This window comes from Lycium barbarum, chromosome 10, assembly GCF_019175385.1.
Source record: "Lycium barbarum isolate Lr01 chromosome 10, ASM1917538v2, whole genome shotgun sequence".
Lineage (NCBI taxonomy): Eukaryota > Viridiplantae > Streptophyta > Magnoliopsida > Solanales > Solanaceae > Lycium > Lycium barbarum.
The window spans coordinates 5,097,753-5,121,080 of NC_083346.1; the positions used below are offsets into that span (position 1 = coordinate 5,097,753).

Consider the following 23,328-nt stretch of genomic DNA (forward strand, 5'->3'; position numbering starts at 1 on the left):
AAGAAATGCTTCTTACCTCGGGGACTAGCACAGGAATCTGGACTTTTTACACAGACGGTGTGTCTAATGTAAAAGGGTCCGGGTTAGGGATCGTTCTCAAACCTCTCTCGGGTAACGTAATAAGACAATCTATTTGATCGGCTGATTTAACTGACAACGAAGCCGAGTATGAGGCTATGATTGCAGGTTTAGAACTGGCTAAAGGCTTGGGAAGCAAGATCATAGAGGCCAAATGTGATTCTCTCCCGGTGGTCAACCAAGCGAACGGAGCCTTCGAAGTCTAGGATGATCGAATACGGAGATACCAAGAGAAACTGCAGGTTGTCCTTCGCCGGTTCAAGGAGTAGACGTTGGAACACGTGCACCGGGATCAAAATGATGAGACGGATGCCCTGGCAAATCTGGGATCCTCGGTCGAATCGGATGGGTTCAACTCCGAAGCTGTGGTGCACTTAGCAAAGTCGGTCATAGAGACCGGCCACGCCGAGATAAACTCGACCAGCCTCACTTAGGATTGGAGGAACAAATACATAGACTATCTTTAAACAGGAAAGCCATCGTTCGATGCCAAGGAATCAGGAGCCCTCCGAACCAAAGCAGCCAGATTTGTTTTTGTCGATGGTCAGTTATACCGACGGTCGTTCCACGGTCCCTTGGCGAGATGCCTAGGACCAGGAGAAACCGACTATGTTCTGAGGAAAATTCATGTGGGGACTTGCGGGAACCATTCGGGAGCCGATTCATTGGTCCGCAAGCTGATCAGAGTGGGATACTACTGGAACGAGATGGAGGAAGACGCCAAAACCTTCGTTCGAAAATGCAACGAATGCCAAAGGCACGCCCCGTCAATACATCAACCCGTGGAAGAGATCCATCCGGTCCTTTCCCCATGGCTATTCATGAAATGGGGTATGGACATAGTAGGGCCTCTGCCATGGACCCCAGGTAAGACGCAGTTTATTTTGCTTATGACTAATTATTTCTCTAAACGACTTAAAGCACAGGCACTCAAAAAAGTCAGCGAAAAAGAGGTCATTGATTTCATTTATGACCATATAATCTGTCGATTCGGGGTACCCGCGGAGATCGCGTGTGATAATGGGAAGCAATTCATAGGCAGCAAGGTCAGTAAGTTTTTCGAAGAATACAAGATCAAGAAGATCTTATTCACCCCATATCACCCGAGCGCGAATGGTCTGGCCGAGTCTACCAATAAAACTATACTGCAGAATCTAAAGAAAAGACTGGCCAGCCCTAAACACCGATGGAAGGAGGTTCTACCCGAAGTTGTATGGGCCTACCGCACAACGGTGAGATCGAGCACCAGGGAAACTCCGTTCTCCCTTGTATACGGAGTCGAGGCCCTGATACCCGTCGAAGTTGGTGAACCAAGCTTGAGATTCCGATACACCACGGAGGACTCGAACCACGAGGAAATGTCCACTAGTCTGAATCTCGTGGACGAAATGAGGGAAGCTGCTCATATCAGGATAGCCGCACAAAAACAAAGGATGCAAAGATATTATAACCGAAGGGCAAATTTCAGGCACTTTCAGATTGGGAACTTGGTACTAACGAAAGTCACACTCCATACAAAGAACCCTCACAAAGGGAAACTAGCCCCGAATTGGGAAGGACCGTATCGAGTCACTGGAATAACCGGGAAAGGTTCTTATCGGCTCGAGAACGAAGACGGACAACAATTGAAACACAACTGGAACGTGGCACACCTGAAGAGGTATTATTGTTGAAGGTACGAATAATTTTTCTTTCTGTTTTTCCTCTCTCTCGACCTAACCACGCAGTGATACAACCCGAGGAACATCGGAGCAGCACAATGAAAGCTAGAAAGTCATAGACATAGGACTGAAAGCACGTGCTGCACTCTTTTTCCCTTCGACCGTTTTGTCCCGAAGTGGGTTTTCGGCAAGGTTTTTAACGAAGCAGCGCTGAACAGGGTGCTACGCAAATAGCGCAGACCAATCAAAGACCGGGACCGGAGACTGCATATATCGGGCTAATAGTACCCGAGCCCTCATACCTCGGACTCAATTACTAGGGGACTACTATACCGTGGGCTAAATGATAACTATGTAAAAGCCAAGGCATGAACGATAGGATCAGATGTAAGGACTAAACGATTGATTGGATCATGTCCAATTAGTTTTTTCTTGCCACGGCAATTACTGCAGATACGTCGTCGATCGATTTATCAATAAAAATCTTACTTCAATCAAAATGATCCGATGTTGCCAAATACTAAAAGGCTATGGTCAAAACGGTTAAAGACTGCGGTGTGCAAAACATACGCAAGCTCGAAAGACTATGGTCAAAACGGTTAAAGATTACGGTCTAAAAACACAAAAAAAAAATTGTGATCCGATTTGTCTTGCAATTTATAAATAAAGCAACGATTAAAGTCAATCACGAACTGAGACCCGATCACGAGCCATTACCACTTGAATTATATTCTGGCTAAAACAATAAGGCAAGCCTAAAATGATGGCATAAATCAGACAAACAATAAACCGAGGAATACTATGTAAAGGGCAACAAAAGGCGATGAATAGCCCGAATGAAGATTTTTATTTTCATTTATACATACATATAATGGATTTACAAAGGCTCAAACTAGCGGCCTTAAAACAAAAAACAAAAGCAACAACAAAAAAAAGACATAAGGCCCACAAGCCTAATCTTCACCCGATCCCTCGGTTTCTTCCAAGGCTGACTCAAGGTCGATATCTGAATTCTCGGGGTCGAATAAAGCCTTTGCTTTGGCTTCGAGCTTCTTGGCCTCCCCAATCAGATCTGATAAGTCCACTCCAGTGGTTGAACTTCTTCGAGGGTTTCTCTTCGGGACAAGTATTGACACCCAATTTCGTCCTTCCATTATTCCAATTTATTTCCTTGGGTTTCTAAATTCATTAACGAGCTAAATACTTTGTTTTCGCTACTATTTTCTATTTCTACTACTATTAATATGGTTACTTTCATTTTTCACTATTTTACTATCGACATTACTAGCGTTACTTTATCACAAATTTCAAAATGGTTCGTCATGATTTTATTTTCGGATTTGGTACTCGTTAAATTAATTATACTTTATCAAGTCCTTTATTTTCTACATATTAATCACTAATTATATGTTATTAAATTAGAAGCCCAAAAAGATAATTAAATAAAGGAGGGAGGATCCATATTTTCAGCAAATTAATGGCCTAAACGTCCAACCCACATGTTTAATTTGGATCCAGCCCACACCCTTTTCCTACTCGATCCAGCCCACTCTTTATACTCGACCCGGCCCACTATTCTTATTCACCTAAAAGACCTAATGAAAGAAAACAAAGATGAGTCGCAGTCGTCTCTTTCGCTCCTTTCCCCTTTCAACAAAGAACGATATTTCTTTAGCCATGACAGATCCCTGTTTCCCTCATTTTCGTGTAAATGCTTTCCCTTCTTGTTTTCAACGCTCGGGTCAACATAAATGGCCAAAAACCCTTCTGAAATTTCTGAAAAGGGAGCAGCTTTAAGGATTCGATTTTGATTTTCAAATGGCGAATTCATGTGGAAATCCCGCCTAAAAATTTTCGTATAAACCCTATTTCTCACTCTATAAATTGGGATAAGCTTACACCTTGAAGGGGAGCCCTTTTTTTCGAGAGGTTTCACTCAGCGTTTCTGAGATACTCAACTATTTTCCAAACTTCTTTTCCTTTTCCGGTGAACTTTAACCGCGACAAGGATATTCGACTCACCCAACTCTAGTTTCGAATTCGTTCTTGAGGAGAGGAGTTAGATTCGAGGCTCCGACATCCCCATTTCACTGCACCCACAAAAAGTAATCTCTCTTTTCTTTTAGTAGTTTCTATTCCCCGATTTTGTTAAGTGATGTGATTTTTCTGGGTTTGAACGCTTGTGATTTTTCTCGGTTTTGTTGGTGCAAGTATGAAGTGACTCTCTTCCATATTTAATTGTCATTTCTGAATTTTATATGATTATGTTGAAGTGGGCGTCTTCACCCCTGTTGCTTTCTTGCTTCCTTTCATTCTGTATGTTTTGTTAGAAAAGCATAATTTTGTTTTCCTTTGAACGTCAATTTAAATTTTTAAGTTCCTTGTTCATTTCCATTTTTTGTTAAGTCTCCATTCGAAGTTTAATATAGCTGAAATTACTGTCCGCTTGTTTAGTTTTTCATATGATTTTGCCTTAAGTTCCGTGTCAGTTTCATGTAAAACTCATGTTTCCAAAACCTCGACCATTTCTTTTTTTGTGAAATGCAAGAATTGATATAGGAATTGGTTTAATTGCTTTCTTATTTTGTTGAGCGTGCTGGAGTTTATCGAATAAAGACCATGTCTTTTAGGATCCTCGAACGATGTGTTATTTGAACCAAAGCAATTTTCCCATTTCCGTCATTCCTTTTGGTTCTGTTTCAATATAGTACTTAGCACTTTAACTTGCTTCAGTTCTGTTTGTTGCTTCATATCTCCAATCAATTTCTCAGCTCTATGTTTCTGTTTTGTTAGAGTTCAACATGGCTTAGTTAATTTTGTAAGCGTCTTAGCTCTACTTTGTTTTGGTGTATGAACTATGAAATACGATATAACGAACTAGTCCCTGTGTTTGAATCTAGTATGCCATCTCTATGCTCGTTAAATATGTCCATTTACGAAATATGAACATCCCTGTTGAATGCTGCTGTTTGGTATGAATTGGCGTCGAGTTAACTGGTCCAGTCTGCTTTCCATATGGACTGAAATCATCACAAAGCAACTGTGTTTTAAAAGGATTAAAATGACAAGTATAATTTTTGCAATTTACTTGCGTAAAGAATGTTGGTTGAGTTTCTTTTACAGCATTACAGATTAATCACACAGTTTCAAAATGTCTCTAAATACACCTCCTTCTTGCTCCCATTCCTCTTAAGATGTTTGTGTTATCTGTACATAGAGAAATGAAGTGTTCTTCCTCGCATGTTCTTCTTGTCAATACTTAGTAAATGGTTGAATGAGAACCATATATATTAAGTATATGTTGTGAAAGCAAAGGTATATACATACCTTGTATAAGCATACAAGAGTATATCTTCTGTATATCAAGCAATACTTAGTATATATTGGGATGGTTTAGGATGCATGAACAAGCCATGAAGCATTGCATTTTAGCCATTTTCTGCTTTACTTATAGTCACGAACTGTTGTGATTTTAGCCACTCTGTTTTTGTACTTTTGGGTCGTGAGCTACTGCCTTCTTGGACTAAGTTTCTGCTACGATATGAGTTAAATTTCAGTTTCCATTCTGAGCTGAGTTATTATTGTATTATCGGCTGAAAACACTGATTTTAAATTAACTTGGCTGTTGTAAGTTTGCAGCAGGTGTGTTCTATACTCGGCTGGACCGACTCTTTATTTTGTTGCCTATTTTCAGAAGAGATGTTGTTTGTGCTTGCTCTACTGTTTTACTGTTACATTGCGCTGTCTCTTATAATACTTTTCTTTGTTTGCATGAACACCGGAGCCGGAGAGTTTCGTTCTGAGACTCGACCACACTGCCAACCACACGAGATCAGAATCCATGGCATTCCCAGAAAATATTGTTCAGTTGTCACTAGACAAAATTACAGTGGACTTCGTTTACTATTCATATCTGATACCTGTTTGTAGTTGAATGTCTAACTGCTTATATGTGGGATTATTTTCTTTATCTTCTTGGGTATAGTCTGGTCGTTACAAATGGGGTATTAGCCCTTAACACAGCCAAGTGACTATAGGTAGTATAAGTTTGGGGTTCTATTTGTTCCTAAATACGAATCCTATGGGTTTGGTATCTTATTTAATGGGTTTGATGCTTAAAAAATATAGATCACCTCAAGTCACTTTTGATGCTATAGTACATTTTGAGTCAAAACATTTTTTTTTTTAAATCTGCTTGCTATTTATTTATAAGTAGCGTCATCTTAATTTCTTCCAATGTCAATATTTTCAATAAGGATTAAAGGATGTCGATAACATCATTTTTTAAAATGAGGAAATTGATTTACAAGACGGTTTTAAATGAAACTGATGCAAATGTTTCTTTGGATTGATTAAATCAATTCCCTCTCGATACCTGGATTTTAAGAATCTTTACACTCACACCCAGCCTTTTAAATTAATCCTACAAGTCCTATTTTAAACAACATTCTTATATAGATATCTATAAACTTTAGCAAAGATACTTTCTTAAAGGTTGTAAAATTTTACATTTGTACTTAGCCTAATTAAAAATGAGTCCGGTCAGTTAACCATTGTTAATGGGTCTTAAAGGATGCCTAATACCTTCCCTTTAGACTAATTGAACCCGTACCTAGAATCATTTGGTTTCACAAACTTTTAAAACGGAGTTAACTTTAAAATAATTTTAGGTGTCCTAATTCACAATAAATAATTAGGTGGCGACTCCCTAACTTTAATTAACCCCAGAATTACTGGGATGTTGTAAACTATTTTTACTCGGTTAAAATAGGGTATAACAACAAGCACCGCACGTACTCGGCTCGAAGATAACTGGCCTTCTCGGCAGCAGTCACGTCAGCCTTATACTGGTTTAACATATCATCATAGCTCGAGATCTGGTCAAGAGCCTTTCCATGTTCAACCTGCAGATCGGTGATGACCCGACTCAGTCTATCTTGCTCAGCTTCAGCCCCAGCAAGCGACGAGCTAAGTCCGTTTACTTATTCCATTGTCGCCCGAAGATGCTCTCTGAGAACATCCCGCTCGGCTACAGCACCGATTGTCGTTTCATTAATAGCATTAAGCTCGGGTTTGATCCCATCAAGCTCCGCCCAAAGTTGATGGGCCTGAGAAGGAGGGGCATTAGCATCGGCTATTAGAGATTTATTATAAACTTCGAAAGCTCTTACCTTCTCTGCCAACTGGTTACGTTCCTGCTTAGCCTCGACAACTTCGTTTCGAGCCGCTGCCAAATCCGACCTAAGGATAGAAAGGTCAGGGAGAGACGAGATATACTCCAATTTCTGCCCATACAGATCCATGAGCTTGTCCACCTCCTGACTTTTCCTTTTGAGCTCCTCCTTGAGCCAATCCACTTCATTCCTGAGTCGGTGGAAGCTTGCATAATGAAGCACGGAGGCCTATAAGGGAACGAGGAGCGGTTATTAAAATGAGGCTTGAAATTAAAGCTAAGTGAAAAGGGCATCGGAACAAGACTTGCCCGGTTCAACGCCTTCTGAGCCTCGTTGAAAAGGCACGATTCGCTAACTTCAGCCATTTTCTTACAGTCCTCTTGGGACACCAGAGGGTACAGATAGTGTTATATCCCGTATTTTTGAACGTCAGATTATTTGCTGAGGTGGGGCCCACACATCGAGATTTTTTTGGGACATCTGAAAAGTCATATGAATCACATATGTGAAGTTAAACACAACTCAAGAAGGACCCTTGGGCCAAATCAAAGTGGAAGTCCTCCAAACGAATATTTTTAAGAAAACGTTTTCGGGTGATCTGACTTCTAGGGGCAAAAACGGAATTATAAGTTTGGAATTTGGAAAATATCAAGAAATAGAAGTTGTAGATAATTGAATTAGCTTTCCAACCATAGGTCGTGGGTTCCCAGGTGACATCGGTACAAGGAGATATGGACGTTTTAAGGTCGAAAGGTCAGTGGGCTAGGCCCAACTCGGGATCAACCGAGTTGGCCCAAAAAAATAAAAAACGAATTAAGGCCCAAAGGAGAGGGGTGGCCGGCCATCTTATGGCCCAAGCCCACAAAATTAATAAATTTCCCATGTGATAATTAATATAAAGGATCATTAAATTGTCTTGAAACATTTAGAAGTTTCAAGACAATTGAGAAAGAGAGAAACAAGAGAAAGAAGAGCAAGAACAAGAAGGCCATTTTCGGCCAAGCTCTAGACCAAAAAAAAAAAAAAAATTCAAAAATCATTTTCTACCAATTAAAGGGTCCTTTACAACTTGGTGTAATTATTTTGGAAGAAAGAACACTTGTTTCTTCAAGTTGACAACTTGGTCAAGTGAAGAAGATTGTAGAAAAAGGTAAGAACTAATCCCTTTTTATTATGTTATGAAGGTTGGTTTATGTTGTAGTATGTAGAAATGAGTAGAATTTATGGAAATATGGAAGTTTACAAAGTGGGTGTGCATATATGTAAGTGGACATATATGTATATTGTTGTATAAATAATATGAGTTGAATTTTATGTTGTATTCTAGTTGTGGTTATGGTGAAATTTATATTGGAAATGGAAGAAAATGGTTCAAGTTGGCATGGAAAATTATTGGGAATAGTTATAGGAAATTATATGATTTTAATGAAGTTTTTATGTAATTATAGAAGTGGAGTTTTAAATGTGAATTATTATGTTAGTTGGTGAATTTGGAAGGATAATAGTCCATATTGGCATGAAAGATTGGTTGTTAAGTGGTTATGAGAAGTTTTGTGATTTTATGGTAGATTTATGTAATTATGAAAATGAAATTATTAAGGTGCAAATTATGATTATGGTTGATGAAATTGGAAGATGGAAATATGTTATGAATATGTAGATTGAAGATTTGAAGTTTTGGATGGATTATGGTTTTGGTGGAAAGTTTGTATATCTTGTGAATATTTGGTAGAAATGATATGAAATGCTTCCGAATTATATTGTAATGATCTTGATTAGTAATGAATGTAAAAGCATTGAGATTGGTTTGGAAATGTGAAGTTGGAATGAAAACTATTGCATTATGTTGGAAAGAAGACTAGTTGTGTTATATTGTGTTTTGTAGTCATGGTTGTTGTCATTGTGTTGATAGTTTGGCCGGGTTGAATTCCCGGATTGATATTGATTAAAAAATTGGCTAAGTTGAATTTTGGGGATGGTGTATTTATAGGGGAGATGCTGCCCAAATTTTTGTAGACAAGTATTGGTTAAGATTGAAATCTTAAAGCCTTACAATTAACATTTGGTAATTGTGACCAAATTGTAGATTTTGGCGAACTTGAAACTTGATTTTGGAGACGTGTATGAATCGGAAAAGGTATGTAAGGATTCACCCTTCCTTCTATGGCATGTCTTAAACGTAATAAGTTGGATACGAGCCTCGGGGACAACTCTATTCTCCGAAATCCGCACCCAAAGTTTCCTCTTTTTCATTCAGTAGAATTGAATTAAATATTGTATGAAATGTTGAAAAATTGCCTAAACATCTAGAACTTGCATAAATAGGACCCGACTACCTTAAAACTCTCACAAGTGACGTCATGAAATGTAACGTATGTAAATCGTGTACGCCACCTCATTTGACCCGAGGTGGGCCCGTTATTCCCGGATTTTTCTTAATTGCTTCGTTTATCGAACGATAAGTATATGTACATGTATATGGGGAAGATTGGGAAAGAGAAGGCGCTATAGACGCATAGCCACCTGATCAGTTGGAGTATGGTACATGATATCGTCCCGGACGCGGGATATATGGTTAAATGGATCGGAGCCGACGCCTCGGCAATATGATATGTTCTATGTTATATATATATATATATATGAAAAGAAATGTTTTCCAAGAAAGCAAAGTATTATATGTATATGGATCGGGCTGCACGTTCCGCAGCGCTAAGCATGCATGGTATCCGCCAACGTGCACTTATATGTACAGGTTGTGTTTCTACTTCATGACATGCGCTATATCTCTTTTATGTTATTATTCATGCCTTACATACTCGGTACATTACTCGTACTGACGTCCCTTCTTGTGGACGCTGCGTTTCATGCCGCGCAGGTCAACAGGTAGACAGATTTGACTCTTAGAAGCTCCATCAGCAGTACTGTGGCAGCGCTCCAGTTGTTCCGGAGCCTCAGTTTCTTGGTACTACTTTTGTGTACATATTCGGGCACGGTAGAACCGGTCCTTCTTGTATATGTAGATGTACTTTGTTTAGAGGCTCGTAGACAGATATGTACAGTCAGATGTTTTGTACTTTTGTGGTCCTCGTCGTTGTATAATGTGCTAGCAAAGTTTATAAGTCCATGTCTACAATTATGCCATTAATGTTAGCGTTAAGCAACAGAAAAAAAAAAGGATACGGTATAGTCTATACGGCCCACCTAGTAGTAAAAGTACGATACGAGATAAGGGGTGCTCGGTACAAGTATCGGGTACCCGTCGCGGCCCCTAGTTGGGTCGTGACAGAAGTGGTATCAGAGCAGTTCGTCCTAGGGGTTTGTCTACGAGCCGTGTCCAGTAGAGTCCTGTTTATGGGTGTGTAGCGCGCCACACTTGTAAACAAGAGGCTACAGGGCATTTAGGAAAAATGACCGTCTTTCATCTTAAGAAATCGTGCGATAGAGCCAAGTTAAGGATGTAACTATCTAAATTTTTTTCTGTTTAATTTTCAGCAATGCCTTTGAGAAAGAAGAAGAAAGTCAGCACAATACTAGGCGCTGCGGGAGAAGGCACCAGCCGAGAGCCCCCGGTTGAACTTGGACATAGTGAGTCTCAGAGTGTCACTCCCTCCCATGCTACCTCTATCTGATTTTACCAGACTATATACGGTGTTCTCCGGCTGTAGTGATAAGGGGTTGTGTGCCTGTCGAGATATTAGGAGCTTCATCAACGCCTGTGGAAGTAGTTCAAGCACCAAATCAGTTACCAGTGCTCGATACAAAAGCCGTACCATGGAATTATCAACAAACTGTGATGGAATGTCGTGGAAAGGACGCGATCACTGACAAGGTTAAGACATCAGGAATGACAAGGTCTGGAAGATGCTATTCTCCAGAAGAGCTAGTTAGATTGGGGCAAGTTAAGGAAACCAACGTACCTCCCAAAAGGGTCGTGACTGAATTCGAAGCAGAAGAATTTCTGAGGAAAATTAAAGCTAGTGAGTACTCGGTCGTGGATCAGTTGAAAAAGACCAATGCTCAAATTCCTATTCTCTCTTTGCTTTTGAGTTCGGATATGCACAGAAATGCACTGTTGAAGATCTTGAATGAAGCATATGTCCCAAGCGAAACAACTAGTGAGGCGTTAGTTGGGATGATTGAGCGCGTACTTGATAGCCATCGAATCAGTTTCGATAATGAAGAACTGCCGCCAGAAGGATGCATGCATAATAAAGCGCTCTATATAACTGTCAAGTGTCGTAACATGTTTGTGGCTAAAGTATTGATTGATGGGGGGTCTGGACTCAGCATCTGTCCATTAACAAGTCTGAAGAAGATCGGATATAATGTTAGTGAGCTCAAGACCAGTGATATGAATATTCGAGCATTTGATGGGGCTCAAAGGCGCCCTATTGGGGAAATAGAGTTGAAAGTGTTGATTGGCCCTGTTGAATTCATTATGGATTTTCAAGTACTTGATATTTCCACGACATACAACATGCTGTTAGGTAGGCCGTGGATCCATCTGGCTGAGGCTGTACCATCTACTTTGCACCAAACTGTCAAATTCGAGTGGGATCAGCAACAAATATGTATACATGGAGAAGGGGACACGTCTTTCTATCTAGAGCAATCCACCCCATTCATCGAGGCAGAAGGAGGGTTCGACGGAGCAGCTTACCACGCTTGGGAGGTTGTGAATGTCACTAAGGAGAGTGAAGTGTGTCAAACTCAGGAGTTCAAAAGATCATGTGCCGCAATTATGGTTGCAAAAGAAATGCTGAGAAATGGGTACCAACCTGGCTTTGGGCTAGGGAAAACACTAAATGGGCGGGTTGAGCCAGTCGTTCTCCCTACGCAACAGTTTACATTCGGTTTGGGATATGAGTCAACTGAGGAAGAAGTGAAGAAAGCACGAAAGAATAAAAGGAAAGAGATTGCATTGCCAAAACCCATTCCTACCATTGATCAAACTTTCTCAAAACCTTCAGATCTGATTGTTGAAGTTGCCTATGATGATATCGTGGAGGGAGTCAGGAACCTGTTCGTGGAAAATGAAGATGATCATGCGGTGATAATCAAAGACTTTGCTGAAATATTGACTTTATAGGCTGCTGAGCCAGGACCGGAGTTGCAAAATTGGACTTCTATCTTAGCCCCGGTTCGCCGGGAGTTTCAGTATTTTAAGTTTAAATTTCCTTTTGTAGTAGGCCGGAGGCATCAACTAGAACATTTAGTTCCTTTTGTCATGTTGCCTCTATGTTTTGTTACGGCCTTTTAAATTAAGATTCTGTCATTTTGTTTGCAACGAACTACGTTTGGCCTGACTTCCTGTTGGATACGTAGGCAGCCCACATCGGGTTCGGCCACTCTTTTCAAATCATTTCAGTATCTTTGTTTGTGGTTGGAACTACGTTTGGCCTGACTTCCCGTTGGATACGTAGGCAGCCCACATCGGGTTCGGCCACTTTTTTCAAAATATTTCAGTGTTTTTGTTGTATGAGTCGAACTACGTGTGGCCTGATTTCATTTTGGATACGTAGGCAACCCATATCGGGTTCGGCCCCCTTTATTAAAAAATCAAAAAAAAAAACTCAAAAGTCTTTATTTTTATCACGAACTACGTCTGGCCTGATTCCTTTGGGATACGTAGGGAACCCGAGGCGGGTTCGGCCCTTCTATTTTTAAATTTTTAATATCTTCGGATTGTCCAAAACATTTTAGTTCCTATAAAATATATAAAGATTTTTATACAAGACTTGGTCTTCCCACCGTTTAAATTCATGTGTCTTAATATCTTGAAACTGGGACCAATTTTTGAAATCGGTCAAATCACTTTCAAAAAATTTTCATTACAACTTTCTCACCTTTCGATTGTTTAGAACCAAGTGTCTCCAGGACTTGAAACTGGGACAAAATTTTGAAGTCGGTCAAATCACTTTAAAAAACTTTCATTATAAGTTCTTGCTTTTCAATTGTCTAGAATCAAGCATCTTCAGGACTGAAACTGGGACAAATTTTTAGAAATTGCATAAAAGTTATCTTAAATATTTAACCATTTTTTAATAAGAATCTATCCATATTTCTAAAATGCAAATAAATTCAAAAATCAAGTCATTTTACAGATTAGAGCCACTAAGTATTGTCTTTCAAAATCATCCAAATCTCATTACTTTTATTTTTTCAAAATACATTTTGTATAACTGAAACTCCCCGGCAAAGCAAGATGTGTGGTGAAGCATCGAAGAATGAAGGATGCGACCGAGACAAGATCAATTCAAGGGCCAAGTTCCCCGACACGCACAAGTCAACTAATTTTTCTTTTAAACTCACGATTTTTCTTTGATGAGGCAGGTTCAATTAACGTGAAGGTTGTGCATATTCGACTCATCTTAAAACTTTAATTATGGGCGTGATCGAAAAGTTAGCTTTCTTCAAAATGCAAATACTCTTCAGCGTGGATGCAAAGGTAGCTTATGCCGAACGGTGGACGTCGTTCCACTCATCACGAAATTTCAATTGCAACAGTGGACACAAGTTCATCTTCTCAACCGAGGGTTGTAAGTATAATTCTTTTAGACCCAGCTATTGATTCTTATCACTAACAGTTGTTTTAGCTCGTGACATTCATCGATGGATCGAATACATATAATCATGGACACTGACCTTGATCACCTGTTATTGGTTAGAATTCCTCAATTTCGTCATCACTTCATACATGTTCAAATCATTATCAAATTCTTTTAGAATGAAGTATGTTAATAAAATAACAAGATCGAAATATTGCATCGTATATCAAATTGTGGGGGTTAATTATAGATTTAACTTCCGTCACAACGGGACATGGATTAAGATGTGGATATCTTTTTACAATACTATTTCTAAAGTGGACGTGGATTTACATTTACATTGTGGATGCGAGCATGGAAGTGGAAATAGAATTATATTACAAAAAATATACATATAATTGTAGAAAGTGGATACAGATTAATGTTTTCGAAGGTAAAAGTGAATTTATTTTTGCGCCGTATAATGCAGACGTGAAAGTAGATGTAAATTTACTGTTGTACCGTATAATACGGACGTCAAAGTCGACGTGGATTTATATTTTGTACCGTGAAATGCGGACGTAGAATTATATTTTGAACTGTGAAAGTGAACTTGGATTTATTTTTTCTGCACCCTGAAAGTGGATGGGGATTTACATTTTTTGCACCATGGGAAGTGGACATGATATAGGCACCCACCTTAGAATGCGGGTATTTCAAAATTTAATTTAGGCACCCACCTTAGAATGCGGGTATGTCAATTTTCAATTTTAGGCACCCACCTTAGAATGCGGGTATTTCAATGTTCAATTTAGGCACCCACCTTAGAATGCGGGTATGTCAATTCTAATCCAGGCACCCACCTTAGAATGCGGGTATGTCAATTTTCAATTTTAGGCACCCACCTTAGAATGCGGGTATTTCAAAATTTAATTTAGGCACCCACCTTAGAATGCGGGTATTTCAATGTTCAATTCAGGCACCCACCTTAGAATGCGGGTATTTCAATGTTCAATTTAGGCACCCACCTTAGAATGCGGGTATGTCAATTTCAATCCAGGCACCCACCTTAGAATGCGGGTATTTCAATGTTCAATTTAGGCACCCACCTTAGAATGCGGGTATTTCAATGTTCAATTTAGGCACCCACCTTAGAATGCGGGTATGTCAATTCTAATCCAGGCACCCACCTTAGAATGCGGGTATTTCAATGTTCAATTTAGGCACCCACCTTAGAATGCGGGTATGTCAATTCTAATCCAGGCACCCACCTTAGAATGCGGGTATTTCAAAATTTAATTTAGGCACCCACCTTAGAATGCGGGTATTTCAATGTTCAATTTAGGCACCCACCTTAGAATGCGGGTATGTCAATTTCAATCCAGGCACCCACCTTAGAATGCGGGTATTTCAATGTTCAATTCAGGCACCCACCTTAGAATGCGGGTATTTCAATGTTTAAATTAGGCACCCACCTTAGAATGCGGGTATGTCAATTTTCAATTTAGGCACCCACCTTAGAATGCGGGTATTTCAATGTTCAGTTCAGGCACCCACCTCCGAATGCGGGTATCTTATATTTCAGTTCAGGCACCCACCTCCGAATGCGGGTATCTTATATTTCAGTTCAGGCACCCACCTCCGAATGCGGGTATTTTATTTTTCAGTTCAGGCGCCCACCTCCGAATGCGGGTATCTTATATTTCAGTTCAGGCACCCACCTCCGAATGCGGGTATCTTATATTTCAGTTTAGGCGCCCACCTCCGAATGCGGGTATCTTATATTTCAGTTCAGGCACCCACCTCCGAATGCGGGTATCTTATATTTCAGTTCAGGCACCCACCTCCGAATGCGGGTATTTTATATTTCAGTTTAGGCGCCCACCTCCGAATGCGGGTATCTTATATTTCAGTTCAGGCACCCACCTCCGAATGCGGGTATTTTATATTTCAGTTCAGGCACCCACTCCGAATGTGGATTCAACTTTCGAAACAGGGGTTACAAGTGTAAACTTCTCCAACCTTGTCTTATTTACACATATATTTCTTTATTGCTAACAATTGTTTTTAGCTGTTGGCTTTCGACAATATTGAAGTTGGCATCACATATCAACTCGTGGAACTATTTCTTCGGCAGCGAACTGGGGCAATGCGTTGGGAAGGATAAGCAGACTTCCCGACACGGGTCAAGGATCTACCTCGAACACTCGTCTCTAATCACAAGTATTCTACCTGCATTCCACCAATTCAATTTTCAGAATTCTCAAGTTCTCTCACAATACCCAGTGCTATCATAATTCGACACTGGGACAATATTTTGCAAAGATTCGCGCCAATCGTTAGTCATAAGGTGTCGTAGTTGTCCCAGAACTACACTCGACCTGATTCTCGTGCAGCCCGAGATATGTAGGCAACTCAGAGACCGGAGTTCGGTCATATACTTTTCAAATTTCCTTTAGCCGGGACAAAATAGGCTATTGAGTCAACGTCTTTGCCCGACAACTCTTTTCATCATTACCGGGCAAAGAGGGACAAGTTGTTGACATCCAATTTTGTCCCGCCTCTCCTCCAAAATACCTATTTGTGCTTCTAATATTTTTGAGAAAATAAAATAAATATATATTTATATTTTTACTATAATTATTAGCCTCTTCTCAATACCGCCATTGCATTATTCTATCAATTATTATTATTACTATTACCGCATTTATTATTATTATTATTATTATTATTATTATTATTATTATTATTATTATTATTATTATGTTATTATTATTATTATTATAATTCACAATTTTATCATTTCGGCATTTTACCAGCTTACGCACACGCATCGCATTTATCTTTGCATAATTAAATAATAGTATTTTATTTTACTGTGGATTTTCAAAAAATATTATTGCACGGCTGTTATAACACCATATAATTTTATTACCCGAGTCATAATAATCACATATTTTGTATTAAGCAATATTTTATCACCCTCGGTATATCGTTAATTAAAATGGGTCTTTCATTCAAATTTAGAGGCCAAACTATTTCTTGCACTCAGTCCGTATTTTTGATTTATCGGATCTCAAATCAAAGTCCAATCAACTCATAAATATTTTTTACCAGTCTATATTTTTTTACCCAAAATTTTTAGACCAGTCCATATTTAAATTTATTAGCCCATTCTTTTAATACCCAGTCTAAAATAGACCCAGTCCACAAATGGACCAGGTCCGATCCATTTTATTCAAAATAAGGGAAACCCTAAAACGGGTTTCCCCTCATTTTCCTCACCTCTCCGCCGCACCCCCCCTTTCCCTTCTCCTTCTTCGTCTCTCCCTCTTCTCCGCTCCCTCCCACTATTTCCTGTTCCCCGCCACCCACGCCACTGCCGCTCCCACTTTCCTCTGTCCCCCATTCCATCTTGTCCCCCCACGCTCCTCTCTCTCTTCCTTTCAAACGAAAACCCTAGCTCAAACCCAAGATCGCCCTATATATAATCGTTGTCCAAGTCAATAAAGGGGGGGATTTTTGGAGAAGTGGAACGCGGATGACAAGTTTGTTTTAGCCATAGAAACGTTTTAAAGATCAAAGTCGAAAACCCCAAAGAATCTGGAGTTTCGTTTTCTTTTTCTGGTCGCGAAATCCCCCAAGAATTAAAGTTTTCCAGTCGCCTTAAAGGAGAAGAACAACCTTCTTTTTTTCGCTCTAAAAACATTTCTTGAGTTTCAGTTGAGATACTAAATCATCTTTTATTTTGGCCCTTGTTACCGTTGCGGGTCTGAGTGGATTCAAGCTTAGATTTCATAGTAATCGAGTGTAGATTCGAGACTTTCGCCTCACTTCGCTGCACCCGAAGAAGGTCAGTAAACCTTCTTCCTTTAATTTATTTTAGTATTTTGCGTGTTGTGGTACAATCTGTGTTTGTGTGTTAATTAATATCTGTGTTAGTGTTTGTTTAATTTAGCTGAGCTTAGTCTTAGTTAATGTAGCATAGCATCAATTAATCATGTAGTTAGTTTAAGAATCATACATGTTAGATTTGTTCATTTATTGACTTGTTCTATGCGTTAGTATAGTCATAAATCCAGTCAGTAACCACATTCGTCTTCTCTTTGTCTTTAATTCCATAGAAGTCGAAATATAGTCGTTTTGTTGTTCTTAGCATTCTTTGGAGTTCGATGGTTCGAATCTGCCTACACTTCAGTTTCTATAAACAAGCATGAAATAGTTGTGGCAATCTATTAACGTTTAAAGAAAAATGATCGTTTAGTTTGGCGAATACCCGAATAGTAGTGTCGCTTGTCTAAAAATCTGTTTGAGAGATCCCTTGGGGGGATTATTTTGTCATGTAAAATCAAGTATGTAAAATGGCTAGAATAAATCATAACCTCAAAACAAATGTCCTGATTTGTTGGTAGTTAATACTAGTCTATACATATAGGTTCGAATAATCATTTTGTTTCTGTTAGTTTGAATCTGTCTACATTCCATATATATATATATATATATATATATTTTACCATTAAGGCTGCAGCTATAGATAGCTTGAATCGTGTTTTATCCTTCCTTCATGTCTTCAAAACCAGTTCTAGGATGGATCAATATTAAGATGTTTGTGTCAAATAGTTGTTTTCTACTTTCATTTGGATATGAGCATGAAACATTATTTGTTTGAGGGCATTGAAAGGTTAGCGTTGTCCCTGTTTTAGTTAGCTTAAATAAAATGGTTGATAACATAGCTACTGCTAATAAGATTTCCTAAAGCCCTACTATAAAATCCATTTAGACCTTATGACTGCAAATATCATGCCTTGGCTGAAGATTGAGTTAAGTAGAGGTTAAGCTAACAACTGATTTATTGGCTTTCTTTTTTGTTTAAACCCTTTTTTTTTCTTTTTGTGAATGTGAATAGGCGTAGGCTCGAATCTGGATCTTTCATTGAAAACTTAGTTCCCATGTTCATTTTGTTTAGAATTGTTGGTGGTTTAGTTAGCCAAATCCTTAAAATAGTTTACTTCCTACCTTAAAAAATATTTTCATCTTTTATTTTCAATCCCTTTTTCCTTTAAGAAAACAGGAGAATGAATTTGCGTGGGCTAAGTTGTTTTCCTTGGGATTTTTGATCAAAATTAGGTGTTGCGTTCCTTGTTTAAAGTTTTAATCTTTTCTTTAGAAAACACATGTTGTGCTTTAACTAATAAGTGGAAACTTAGTTTTAACAGTTGGTACAAACTTAGAGGGGTGGCTCTGAGATTAGTGTTTTACTTCTATTTTGAGGATTGAACCCTGTTTGTTTCCTCTTTAACTAAAAAAAAATTATAATTTAAACAAGTAAAGTCTCTTCTTTTCCTTGAATCAAATGCTTTGTCCTTCCCCTTTTTTTTTACTGACTGCTTCTCTTCACTAGGATTCTGCATTTAAAAGCCTGGTTATATAATTCATTACCAATCGATAATGCTTGAAATTGGTGCAGGATATGAACCATTTATATGTATAAGTCCAGACCGTGTTGTGTCCCAATATAAATGTTTGAAAGATCTCTCTCGTGTTTGCCGTGTTCTGTTTCTAAGATATGAATTCATTTATCACCTTAGCTAAAACTAGAGTGTAATGACTTCAAGGATAGAGTCACGAGCTTGAATGCGAAAATTCATTAAGCTACTTAGTGTTAACAAACTCGATGGATTGGTCTTATTTGAAGTTGTTCTTTTTTTTATTTTATTTTATTTATTTAAAGTTGTGCAATCTTTTCCTGCTTACTTATATATAAGGTTGACCTTTGAAACACCATATGACTATGCTGGAAAATGTATCTTTTTTTCATTTAGGCCCGAACTTGTTATTTGCCTCATTAGAGTGGCTTAACTTTTGGGTACATAGTCATGTTACCTTAATAAAAGGGGGGTGCAGATCCGTGTGAAACGCCATGATGATTTTATGCTTATTTGAATTCGTATATGTTGATGCATCTAATACATCCCTATGAATTGTGTATACACGAAATATACTTAAAATACAGATTATATATCATCTACTGATCTATTTTGAGCTTATATCTTTTTACATGTTTTACCATATTCGTTGAGTGTATACTAATCTTTTCCCTTTTATCTTTCGCATGAAACTCGCATACGAGTCCGAGGGACTCGTTCTTCTCCTGCATGCGTTGTTGGGCTAAAAGCCCAACGAAATCATCTCGAGTCATTTCCCATCTGGCCAATCTGCAATATTAATATATAAAATTTATTGGGCCAAAGCCCAATAACATGCATAGTGTGCAGCAGCTGGGCCGGGAAGATGGGCCAGATCCATTCAACTTTCTTCCCCTCTACTTTATTTTATTGTTGCGTATTTGATTGGTTTTGTATGACTAACCTTATCTTATTTTATTAACTTAGATGAATCCTAATGTTTGAGTAGATTTAGTTTTAGTGATGGGTAGATAATTTAAGGCAATTAATGATTAATTCACTTTCCGAATAATTGATTCTAAAAAAATAGCATGATTTCCTATTTTGAATTAAAAGAATTGTGTTTTATCTTTCTATCCTAGAAATTCCAAGAAGTCACTAATATGTGAATATAAACTCAAGCATATTTTTTCTAAATAACTCTTCAAGTTTGAATCAATCACGTCTATTTTTTAGCCGAGCATAATTAAATAAAAAAAGAGAAAGAAACTCATCATCTTTGCATTTTATTTTTTAAACAAGTCTAGATTTTCCACACTATTATACTGATATAACGTCATTTTATTCCAAGTTAAATTGGTTAGGTTTTCTCTTAAAAGCTTCTATTTATATACAAATCGTTATATTTTGCAAGTCTCATTTTTACAATAAAAATTATTATTTTTAGCTTAACAACATTTATAAGTTTTATTTTCGTGGACTACTATGCATTTCTAAATAGCATCATTATGTTTTCCTTTTAAAACCTCAATAATATTTCCAACCTATTTTTTCTTAAGATTTAAGCATTATAGTTAATCTTAATTAATTAACCCAAGTTTGGTCGGATAACCGTAAGTTAACGGATTCTAAAGGATGCCTAACCCCTTCCCTTTAGGATAATATAGAGCCCTTACCTAGAATCACACTGGCTAAGCAGACTATTAATGGAGATTTAGTTTTAACTTTACCTTAGTTAACATTTAGATGTCCTAATTCATCGTTAAATTAATTAGGTGGCGACTCTTTAAATAAAATAAACTGGAATCCCCAATATGTCATACTCCTAACTTTGACCCGGTTAAAATGGGGTGCGACAGTAGGCCACACTCTGGAGAGTGTCGCGCAGGTACACGTGCTTGTTATACTTGTGGGCGGGTTGGCCATTTGATGCGTGATTGCCCACTGAGGAATGAGGGAGACCAAACCCAGCCCGCCGGATCCGCAATTGGTTCATCACCGTCCGTGCGCCCTCCTGGACAGGCTTCCCAGGCCCCAGCAGGTCGTGGTCGAGGTAGAGGAGGGGCACCCGGTTCAGCCGGTCCTCCGCACCGCCTATATGCATTGACAGGACGGCAGGACCCTGAACCTTCCGCAGACGCGGCCACAGGTACACTTTTGGCATTTTCTATGATATGTGTGTGTTAATTGATCTGGAATCTACTTTATCATACACTGTCCCTTGTGTTGCTGAAAATTTCACAAATGTAGGAATAAGAGACGAATGTAAAAAAAAAAAAAAAAAAAAAAAAAAATTAGGCAACCTAAGTCCCTAAAATGGATATCTTAAGCGACGCGTGAGATAATTACAAAGGATACCTCCCCGAAGTATTATAATACACTATGAGGCCAGTTTAACATTCGAGGACGAATGTTCTAAAGGGGGAGAGGATGTTATATCCCGTATTTTTGAACGTCAGATTATTTGCTGAGGTGGGGCCCACACATCGAGATTGTTTTGGGACATCTGAAAAGTCATATGAATCACATATGTGAAGTTAAACACAACTCAAGAAGGACCCTTGGGCCAAATCAAAGTGGAAGTCCTCCAAACGAATATTTTTAAGAAAACATTTTCGGGTGATCTGACTTCTAGGGGCAAAAACGGTATTATAAGTTTGGAATTTGGAAAATATCAAGAAATAGAAGTTGTAGATAATTGAATTAGCGTTCCAACCATAGGTCGTGGGTTCTCAGGTGACATCGGTACAAGGAGATATGGACGTTTTAAGGTCGAAAGGTCAGTGGGCTAGGCCCAACTCGGGATCAACCGAGTTGGCCCAAAAAAATAAAAAACGAATTAAGGCCCAAAGGAGAGGGGTGGCCGGCCATCTTATGGCCCAAGCCCACAAAATTAATAAATTTCCCATGTGATAATTAATATAAAGGATCATTAAATTGTCTTGAAACATTTAGAAGTTTCAAGACAATTGAGAAAGAGAGAAACAAGAGAAAGAAGAGCAAGAATAAGAAGGCCATTTTCGGCCAAGCTCTAGACCAAAAAAAAAAAAAATTCAAAAATCATTTTCTACCAATTAAAGGGTCCTTTACAACTTGGTGTAATTATTTTGGAAGAAAGAACACTTGTTTCTTCAAGTTGACAACTTGGTCAAGTGAAGAAGATTGTAGAAAAAGGTAAGAACTAATCCCTTTTTATTATGTTATGAAGGTTGGTTTATGTTGTAGTATGTAGAAATGAGTAGAATTTATGGAAATATGGAAGTTTACAAAGTGGGTGTGCATATATGTAAGTGGACATATATGTATATTGTTGTATAAATAATATGAGTTGAATTTTATGTTGTATTCTAGTTGTGGTTATGGTGAAATTTATATTGGAAATGGAAGAAAATGGTTCAAGTTGGCATGGAAAATTATTGGGAATAGTTATAGGAAATTATATGATTTTAATAAAGTTTTTATGTAATTATAGAAGTGGAGTTTTAAATGTGAATTATTATGTTAGTTGGTGAATTTGGAAGGATAATAGTCCATATTGGCATGAAAGATTGGTTGTTAAGTGGTTATGAGAAGTTTTGTGATTTTATGGTAGATTTATGTAATTATGAAAATGAAATTATTAAGGTGCAAATTATGATTATGGTTGATGAAATTGGAAGATGGAAATATGTTATGAATATGTAGATTGAAGATTTGAAGTTTTGGATGGATTATGGTTTTGGTGGAAAGTTTGTATATCTTGTGAATATTTGGTAGAAATGATATGAAATGCTTCCGAATTATATTGTAATGATCTTGATTAGTAATGAATGTAAAAGCATTGAGATTGGTTTGGAAATGTGAAGTTGGAATGAAAACTATTGCATTATGTTGGAAAGAAGACTAGTTGTGTTATATTGTGTTTTGTAGTCATGGTTGTTGTCATTGTGTTGATAGTTTGGCCGGGTTGAATTCCCGGATTGATATTGATTAAAAAATTGGCTAAGTTGAATTTTGGGGATGGTGTATTTATAGGGGAGATGCTGCCCAAATTTTTGTAGACAAGTATTGGTTAAGATTGAAATCTTAAAGCCTTACAATTAACATTTGGTAATTGTGACCAAATTGTAGATTTTGGCGAACTTGAAACTTGATTTTGGAGACGTGTATGAATCGGAAAAGGTATGTAAGGATTCACCCTTCCTTCTATGGCATGTCTTAAACGTAATAAGTTGGATACGAGCCTCGGGGACAACTCTATTCTCCGAAATCCGCACCCAAAGTTTCCTCTTTTTCATTCAGTAGAATTGAATTAAATATTGTATGAAATGTTGAAAAATTGCCTAAACATCTAGAACTTGCACAAATAGGACCCGACTACCTTAAAACTCTCACAAGTGACGTCATGAAATGTAACGTATGTAAATCGTGTACGCCACCTCATTTGACCCGAGGTGGGCCCGTTATTCCCGGATTTTTCTTAATTGTTTCGTTTATCGAACGA

The 23,328-nt window shown here is 38.2% G+C and overlaps 2 long non-coding RNA genes across 2 annotated transcripts; both read left to right on the forward strand.

Annotated features, from left to right (window-relative positions):
- The first annotated feature begins 3,301 nt into the window (after window positions 1-3,301).
- Window positions 3,302-5,913, forward strand: LOC132615502 (uncharacterized). Its single transcript, XR_009572718.1, has 2 exons — window positions 3,302-3,844; window positions 5,524-5,913. It is a non-coding gene; the product is annotated as an uncharacterized LOC132615502 (long non-coding RNA).
- Window positions 5,914-6,319: 406 nt separating this feature from the next.
- On the forward strand, window positions 6,320-10,214 carry LOC132614948 (uncharacterized). Its single transcript, XR_009572513.1, has 3 exons — window positions 6,320-8,063; window positions 9,000-9,050; window positions 9,789-10,214. It is a non-coding gene; the product is annotated as an uncharacterized LOC132614948 (long non-coding RNA).
- Window positions 10,215-23,328: the final 13,114 nt, after the last annotated feature.